This window comes from Momordica charantia (assembly GCF_013281855.1).
Source record: "Momordica charantia cultivar OHB3-1 chromosome 7 unlocalized genomic scaffold, Mcharantia_2.0 BLBB01000007.1, whole genome shotgun sequence".
Lineage (NCBI taxonomy): Eukaryota > Viridiplantae > Streptophyta > Magnoliopsida > Cucurbitales > Cucurbitaceae > Momordica > Momordica charantia.
This window is the reverse complement of record NW_028275165.1, coordinates 10751105-10759667: the sequence shown is the minus strand read 5'-3', so window position 1 is coordinate 10759667 and position 8563 is coordinate 10751105. Positions and strand designations below refer to the sequence as shown.

At 45.8% G+C, this 8563-nt stretch overlaps 1 non-coding gene across 1 annotated transcript; it reads left to right on the top strand.

Moving 5' to 3' along the window:
* The first annotated feature begins 557 nt into the window (after positions 1 to 557).
* Positions 558 to 664, top strand: LOC148210334 (small nucleolar RNA R71). Its single transcript, XR_015792533.1, has one exon. It is a non-coding gene; the product is annotated as a small nucleolar RNA R71 (small nucleolar RNA).
* The last annotated feature ends 7899 nt before the right edge of the window (positions 665 to 8563 follow it).

Genomic DNA, 8563 nt, shown 5'->3' with positions numbered 1-8563 from the left:
GTCCTTGATTAAAACCGCTCGAACCTCCTTGACCTCCCCATGATAAATTAGGGTGGTGCCTCCAACCTTGGTTGTAAGTGTTCGAATATGGGTTAAAGTTCCTATTGTTCCCATGTCCTACATAAAAAACAGAAGCAGGGTTATGTGGACAATTATCATAAATATGGTTTTCACTGCAAAATGAACAAATGAGATCGTTGACTTGGCAAACAGGGGCAGGAGTGCACAAATCCGACTGCACAGGTTGTATCGGTGTGGCGAATGGATTTTTTATTCCCAAAGCCATCTCTTTCAGCCTCTGGTTCATTGTAACCATCTATTTTTGCATCGAGGTTGCAATGTCCAGAGCCAAAACTCCAGCTGGATCTTGCTTCTTTGGTGCTGCCCTAGATCTTTGCGAACACCATAGTTCGTTGTGTGAAGCTAAGTCATTTAGGATGTCAACTATCTCGTTGAATGTCTTCTTTGTAAAGGCTCCGTTGGCAGCATTGTTTAGCATCATCTTAGTAGGATGATCTAAACCTCTAAAGAAATGTTTTATCTGGATGCATGCCGGCAAGCCATGGTTCGGACATTTCCGGATTAGTTCTTTAAATCTCTTCCACGCCTCGTGAACAGGTTCACGATCATACTGTCTAAAGGAGATGATCTCCTCTCTGATATCAGCGTGGCGAGTAGGTGGGAAGAATTTTGTTAAGAACTTCTCCACTAACGACCCCCATGTGGTGATGGATCCTGGTGGAAATGCATTGAGCCATGCTCTAGCTTGGTCCTTCAAAGAAAATGGAAAAAGTTTTAGTCCCAGAGCATCGTCTGTTATACAATGTAATCGAAATTCATTTGCAATTTGAATGAATGATTTCAGATGATCATGTGGATCCTGATGTTCCTGCCCTCCAAAATGTCCAATTGTCTGCAACATTTGGAACATCATTGGTTTAAGCTAAAAGTTTGCGTGGGCTGGAATAGGGTTGACTATCCTTGAATCAAAGTTCTGAAAAGCCGTGGCGGCATATTCTCGCATTGCCACGTCTCTGTTGTCCGCCATCTGGATATGGTTGAATTCATCATTTCTCGCATGATCCCTCATATTACCGTTAACAGCAGGTGGATCAACCGGATCACGAGGTGGAATATTTGCCATTGATGTGCTCGTACTCTCTACCTCACTTTCAGGACTGATTTCACCTTCTCTCTCTTTTTGCTTTTCTAGTTGTTTTCGAAGTCTTTGCTCCTTTCGAGTTTTTCGAAGGGTCCGCTCAATCTCAAGGTCAAGGGGTAGAAGAAAAGATCTTGTGCTCATGCACTTTAACTTACCCTTGTGAGATAAACGACCAAAAATATAGAACAAAAATGGTGGATGGAAATTACACCCAGCAACAATTCACAACAATAAAAACTAAAAGAATTTGAAAATAATTTTAAAACTAAAGTCCCCAGCAACGGCGCCAAAAACTTGACTGGGCGTTTTGCTGAACGCACGCACTAAGCGTGGTAACAATTATATAGATGCAAGCGCACACCTGTCAGAGTAATATAAAATGGATGGAGTATCCAAGTATCGATCCTCAAGGACTTCTAAATAGTTTCCAAACTCTAAAGTTTTAAAGAATAGTGAATGTTGAAATGAGTGATTCTTGTAAAATGGGAAGTGGTCCCAAATAATGGTTTTGGATTTGGGATTTGGACTTATAATGATAAAACCTAGCCCGAATTACTTCAAGTTAGCCAACAAAGAATCAAGGACATGCTAAGGACGATATGCATTTTACTTTAGGAACCAACGACTACGCTTTTCACTTGACTTATGTCTAAGCAAGTTCAAAGTCATAAGACATTCCCTAATATGTCTATTACGAGAGATATCTTAGTTTTAGGATGGAAATAGTCGCAACCTCGGGTTAAGGTCCTATGTCTAGGCTACTTAAGCGAAACCCTTATGTCTAAGGCGCTCCTCTCCTCGGTTTAACCACTCAACAATGCAAATAAGCAACCTTTTCAGTATTGACTTGTTAAGACTTACAGTGGCCTTCTCTAAATCCTAACTTTTTGGGAAAACATGTTGAGCAATGAATGGAAAGCAAAAACACTACTTCTTAGCAACCCTTATTAGAAATAAAAGGCTAACTATCCATAACCGGGCTAGAGACGGGAATTTAGAAAGACATGTTGAAGAAAATACAGCAAGTAAAATGGTTGAATGTGGAATGCGTGTGTGAAAAACAAAAGTTAACTAACGGAGAGTTTTTATCGGGATTGAGAGCTTCGCCCTTCTCTTTCAAGCAAGGGGGAGTGTCACGTGCTCTTTCCTCCAAAAACACAACTCTCTTAACTAAAAATAAAGTAAAGGCAAAGGGAAGATAAGCAAAGTGCTGGATTTTTATATATTTGAATAAGTAGAAAATGACTAAGTACAAATGGAAACAAAACAAAGCTCAATAAAGGAATGTAAAGTGCTCGGGATTTAAAAACCAAAAGCAACTAATGAAAGCAACTCAAAAGTACTTAGAAAGCAATAAAGAAACACTAAAAATGATCAAGAGAAGGAGGCAAGGCTTGATGAATTTGGTGGAGAAGTTGCTGGAATTCATAGCTGTGCAGACTTGGTTAGGTAGGTCCTTAAACGATGGTGAATCACCCATTTCCAACTCTTTTGACTAACCAAATCCTGCTCAAACTGATAGTGGAACACTTCTTCTACACGTATGCATCGGTTGGAACCACCAAAACGCATTGGAAGACGCGTTTCATTAAGGGCAAAGTTGGAAGAAAACCAGTTTTTCTGCAGGCTTCCCAGGCGCCTGGCGCCTCCCATGATGTTTTTTCGTCTTTTTGCTTCTTTTGATTAATTTCCACTCCCAAATGGTCCTAAAATTTCATAAATATAATATAAGCCAACCACAAACCATAATATATGAATTTTGCATGAATTGGAACTCAAACGACCGAGAAAAATCCGAAACAAAGCTGAAACATAGTAAAAACAGCATCTAAAACCTTCTTTTTACGCATGTAAACAAGCGTAATCAACATCCTCCTTAGGATTCCGGAGGAAGGGGAAAGAGCTGACAATCCTCCAGAGGGATGGGTCACTCTTTATTTGAAGATGTTTGAGTACGGCTTCAGACTTCCCCTTCATCCCTTTGCTCAGGAGTTCTTAAACCGAACTGGACTGGCTCCTGCTCAAGTGGCCCCCAATGGGTGGGGTGTCATTTTTGCCTTAGCCATTCTTTTTTGGTTGCGAGCCCGGGACGAGGATGAGGCCGAGCTGTTAAGTGTTGACCAGCTTCTTGGGTGTTTTGAGGCCAAGAGGATAGCAAAAAAACCAGGTCGGTACTATATGTGCGCAACGAAGGGCGCAGGTGGTATAGTCAAGGGGCCGACCTCCATCAAAGGATGGGTAGGCAAGTGGTTCTTTGCCTCTGGAGAGTGGCTGGCAAAGGACGAATCAGGTCGTGCCTTTTTTTATGTTCCCACTAGGTTCGGGAACTTAGGTATGGAGTCTTTCTCGTTTTCTTTTCTTTTAATTTCTTGATATTCACTTTTAACTTCGAACTTTTGTTTGTTTTGTGCAGTATCAATCAAGCCAATTCCCGAGCTCGCTCAAGCCACCTTTGACACCCTCAAATACTACAAGGACAACTTCCCCAAGGGCAGAAAGATCGGAACCTTGGTCACCGACAAGCTACTTTTGTGGTCAGGGCTACTTGACTACAACCCTCTGGTTCGACCAATTGAAGCTTTAAGGCCAAACTCCGAGCTCGGTAAGCCGTGTTCGATCTCGTCTTCAATTTAATCTTTCCTTTGATTTCTAACTTTATGCTTGTTTATTTTGCAGCAATGGTGTGTGGATTCACGAGCAGCGTGAAACGTAAGTCCAAGGGTCGTGCTCACGCCCTCAAAACCGTGGTGGGTACTGAACTGGTGACGCCTACGGTGCCACGGACTGAGGCTCAGGGTAACTCTAGGCCATCTTCTGCAGTCCCTACCCCCGTGATCGAACTAGACTTGTCTGGGGGTCGATCTGAAGAGAAGCGTCCGAGGGAAGAGTCTGAGGCGCTTGACGTATCTCCCCTGAACGAGGTGAGGGGAGAGTCGCCTTTGAGGAGGAGAAGAAAGAAGAAGAAGACCTCCTCCTCCTCGGAAGGTGGGGCTCGTGGGACTCTGCCTACGAGCCATGCTGATTTGGTGGATGACCCCGAAGCTCGGATGGGGGGGACATCAGATGTGCGAATGCGGTTCAGGATGGAACCGTCAAGTTCCGGGGTGAAGGACCAAGTGTCCCGCATCTCGGCCACGTGCTTGGACCGCTGCCTGAGGAGAGCATCCAAGTTCATGAGTGATCCTGGGCCCGTACTGCAGAGCACCATTGACAACGCTGCCGAGGTAAGATCTACTTTGCACCTACCTTTTATTGTTTATTTATTATTTTTTTATTTTTTCAGTTCGATCTAACCATCGTGTCTTTTGACTTTCGCAGACGTTTGTCGCTTCCATTCATTCAGCGATTATGATCAAAGCTGAATTGGATGGAAGGGAGGCTTTGGCGGCAAAAGAGAAGGCGAACTCCTCCGCTGCCTTGGAGGCTGCCACCACGCTGAAGGGCGAACTGCTAAAGGCCCAAGGCGAGGTGGATGCCAAGGCCGAACTTTTGAAGAAGAAGGGTGAGAAGCACAAGGCCCACCTCCGAGCAGCCCATGCGATCACCAAGGGGCTGGAGAAGGAGAAATTCCAACTCCTGAAGGAGAAGGACGATCTCGCCCAAGTCCTTGAGGAGAAGGATGCCTCTATCGGGCGCCTCATAGACGAGCTTAAAGACCTGAAGGAGCGCCTTACCACTGGATCGCTGCTGGAGGAGTGGTTCAGGTAACACTCAGACTTTGATGGGTTTGCCAAGGATTTCAGCGACGCCGGCTTCAAGTTCCTGATGAAGGGCATTACTGCCGACATGGCTCACCTTCAGAGCGATCTCAGCGATCTCAAGAAGAAATACTCTGAGAAGTGGGCTTCTGGGCCTAATGGAACTCCTGGCCCCCAATCTCTGGTGGACAAGTACGTTAGGGAGCTGGACTCTGACTACTCCGACGTGGAGGATGAGGATGCTCCTAGCCAAGAGCCTAATGAGATCGGCACGACGCAAGAGGAGGTTCCTTCACAGCAGGATGGATCTCAGGAGGTTAACCTTCTGGGGTCCCAAGGCGAGCTGTCCTCCCACCTCGGAAGTAGCTGAGGCTATTTCCTTTTCTCTTTTGTTATTAATTTTTGTAAGTCTCAGGGCAGAGCTGCAAGGTACATAAGCCTTGGCTCTATCTTTTTAATCAATGAAATTTTCATTCCTTCACTTTTGCGTATCTAGCTCTGACCTTTGCTCTCATTACTTTTCCCTTAAACTTTTAAACTTATAACTTCCATCTCACGCCTCTTAACTTGTAAATTTAAAGGTTTGAGCGTAAGATAACTCTTTCCACATCGCACCTTTTTACTTAAGGTTTGAATTTGAGAGTTTCTTTAAGTGGTTTTTAATATTTCTCCTCGAACTCGGAAGTCCGAAGATAATATCGACAAACTTTCGGAAGCCATAATTAACATTCACATCGCACCTCGAACCCGTAGGTTTAGAGGATTGAATTTCTTGAACCTTCAACATCGCACCTTTAATTTAAGCGTTCAAAGGATTGAATTTTGGCTCGTAACTGATTCTGACATCGCACCTCGAACCCATGGGTTTTGAGGTTGCCGATTTTAAGTCTTATGGGAGTCCGTGGCCCCCATTTAATTTCTAATCGATCTCGGAGTTATGAAATTAAATAACCCCATTTATTGAAAGCTCCGCCCCTTGAAAATTTTTACAAGCTCATTTTGGGACTATTTTGACATTTCAAGGGTAATATTGCTTCAAGTGCTCCGCGTTTCATGGATGCGCAAGCACTTTTCCCTCCAGATTGGCCAGCATATAAGTTCCAGGTCGGACTATGCCTTTGACTTCGAATGGTCCCTCCCAACTTGGTTCAAGGGTGCCAACATGACTCTGAATTCTTCTTAAGACCAAATGTCCAACCTGGAAGCTTCGAGGTCGAACCCGGGCATTGTAATGTCTGGCCATTCTGTTCTGATACTCTGCCAAGCGCAGCTGGGCCATTTCCCTTTTCCATTCCAATAAGTCCAGGTTAAGGAGTAGCTCCTCCTCGTTCCTTGTAGGCTCGTACTGCTCTACCCTGTCTGTTGGTATGCCGATCTCGACTGGTACAACAGCTTCGTAGCCAAAGGCTAGCGAGAACGGAGTTTCGCCAGTTAACTCTCTTGGGGTGGTTCGATATGACCACAAAACTTCAGGTAGCTCCTCGGCCCATCTTCCCTTTCTGGAGTCCAACCTTAGCTTGAGTCCTCGCTTTATGATCTTGTTTACTGCTTCAACCTGCCCATTTGCTTTTGGATGCGCAAGGGACGAACTGAGGTGGCTTATACCCAGTTTTTTGCAAAAGTCCTTGAACTTTGCATTGCCAAACTGTTTTCCGTTGTCCGTCACAATAGCATTGGGTATGCCAAAGCGGCACACGATGTTTGTCCATATGAACGACGTGACCCTGGACTCTGTGATGTGGGATAGTGCCTCGGCTTCGGCCTACTTAGTGAAATAGTCCACAGCGACAACGGCGAACTTTGTTTGTCATTTGCCCAGAGGAAAAGGACCTATGATGTCTACCCCCCATTGCTCAAATGGCCATGGGACCGAGATGGGGGTGAGCAGTTCGGGAGGTTGATGGATTATGTTTGCGAAACGCTGGCAGTTGTCACAAGCTTTCACAAACTGCTTTGCATCCTGCTCCACAGTGGGCCAATAGTACCCTTGTCGAACCACCTTGGCCGATAACGACCTGGCGCCAGAGTGGTTTCTACACACCTCTTCATGAACTTCCGTAAGAATGTAAAGGCCTTCTTCGGGAGTCACACACTTGAGGAGAGGCAGGGAGAAGCCACGTCGGTACAACATTCCTTCTCGGAGTGTGAACCGAGCTGCTCTTCGCGCCATCTTCTTTTGCTCCTTCGGATCATGCGGTGGGTTTCATTTGGTGAACTCCACGATTGGGTCCATCTAAGTGGGTGATGGAGTATCAACCTCCATTACATCTGGCTCCAAGATTGAAGGAGTGTCCAAGATCTCGACCAGGACAGATCTAGCCAGGTCGGTCTCATATGCTGATGCCAATTTGGCCAAGGCGTCCGCATTAGAGTTCTCAGATCTTGGAACTTGACTCACCTCGTAAGTTCCGAAATGGGCGAGGTGCGATCTGACCTTGCTTAGATATTTTTCCATCCGGGGGTCCTTCGTTTGGTACTCTTCCTTAATCTGATTTACAATTAGTTGGGAGTCACTAAAGACCTTAATGTGATTGGCCCCCAGTCCTTTGGCAACGAGCAGGCCTGCTAGGAGTGCTTCATACTCGGCCTCATTATTTGACGTCCGAAAGTTGAACCGCAGAGAATATTCGAATCGCTCACCTTCTGGTGCGAGCAAGAGGATTCCTGCCCCGCACCCCCTCTCGTTAGAAGATCCATCAACGTAGATCGTCCACGGGAGGTTGGACTTGGCCAACTGAGGTGGTGGAGTGAGCTCTGGATAAAATCTGCCACTGCTTGCCCTTTCAACGCGGTTCTGGGCTCGAAGTGGATGTCGTACTCGCTCAACTTTAATGCCCACTTCATCAGACGCCCTGATGTTTCAGGCTTAAGGAAGATATTCTTCAGGGGCAGGTTTGTGAGTACTACGACCGTGTGCGCTTGGAAGTACGACCTAAGTTTTCGGGCCAAGGTGACTAAAGCAAGGGCCAGCTTCTCCATTTGAGGGTATCTGGTCTCGGCTTCAGTCATGGCCTTACTGGTGTAATAAACGGGGCTTTGGCTCGCACCCTCCTGCTTGATCAGTGCCGAGCTGACGGCGCTATCAGATACTGTCAGGTACAAGTTGAGCTTTTCTCCTAGCAATGGCTTTGCGAGTAGAGGTGCCGAGCAGAGATAGTCTTTTAACTGCTATAGCGCTTGCTCATACTCTACTGTCCATTCGAATGGTCCCTTCTTCCTAAGAACCTCGAAGAAAGGAAGGCAATTGTCCGTTGATCTTGACACGAACCTATTTAAGGCTGCAATCCTGCCATTGAGGCACTGAAGCTGCTTTAGAGTCTTCTGCGCCTCCATCTCGAGCACGACCTTTATCTTCTCTGGGTTAGCCTCAATCCCACAATTATTTACCATAAAACCAAGGAACTTTACCGAGGAGACTCCAAAGGCACACTTGGTCGGATTGAGCTTCATTTGATACTTGCGTAGCACTCCAAAGGCTTCGGTCAGATCGGAAAGATGCGACTTTGACTGCTTGCTCTTGACAAGCATGTCGTCCACATACACTTCCATATTCCGACCGATCTGCTTAGCGAACATTTTCTTCACCATCCTCTGGTAGGTCGCACCCGCATTCTTTAGGCCAAAAGGCATCACCTTGTAGCAGTGGTCTGTAATAAACGCGGTATGATCTTGGTCTGGCAAATGCATTTTAATTTGGTTGTAT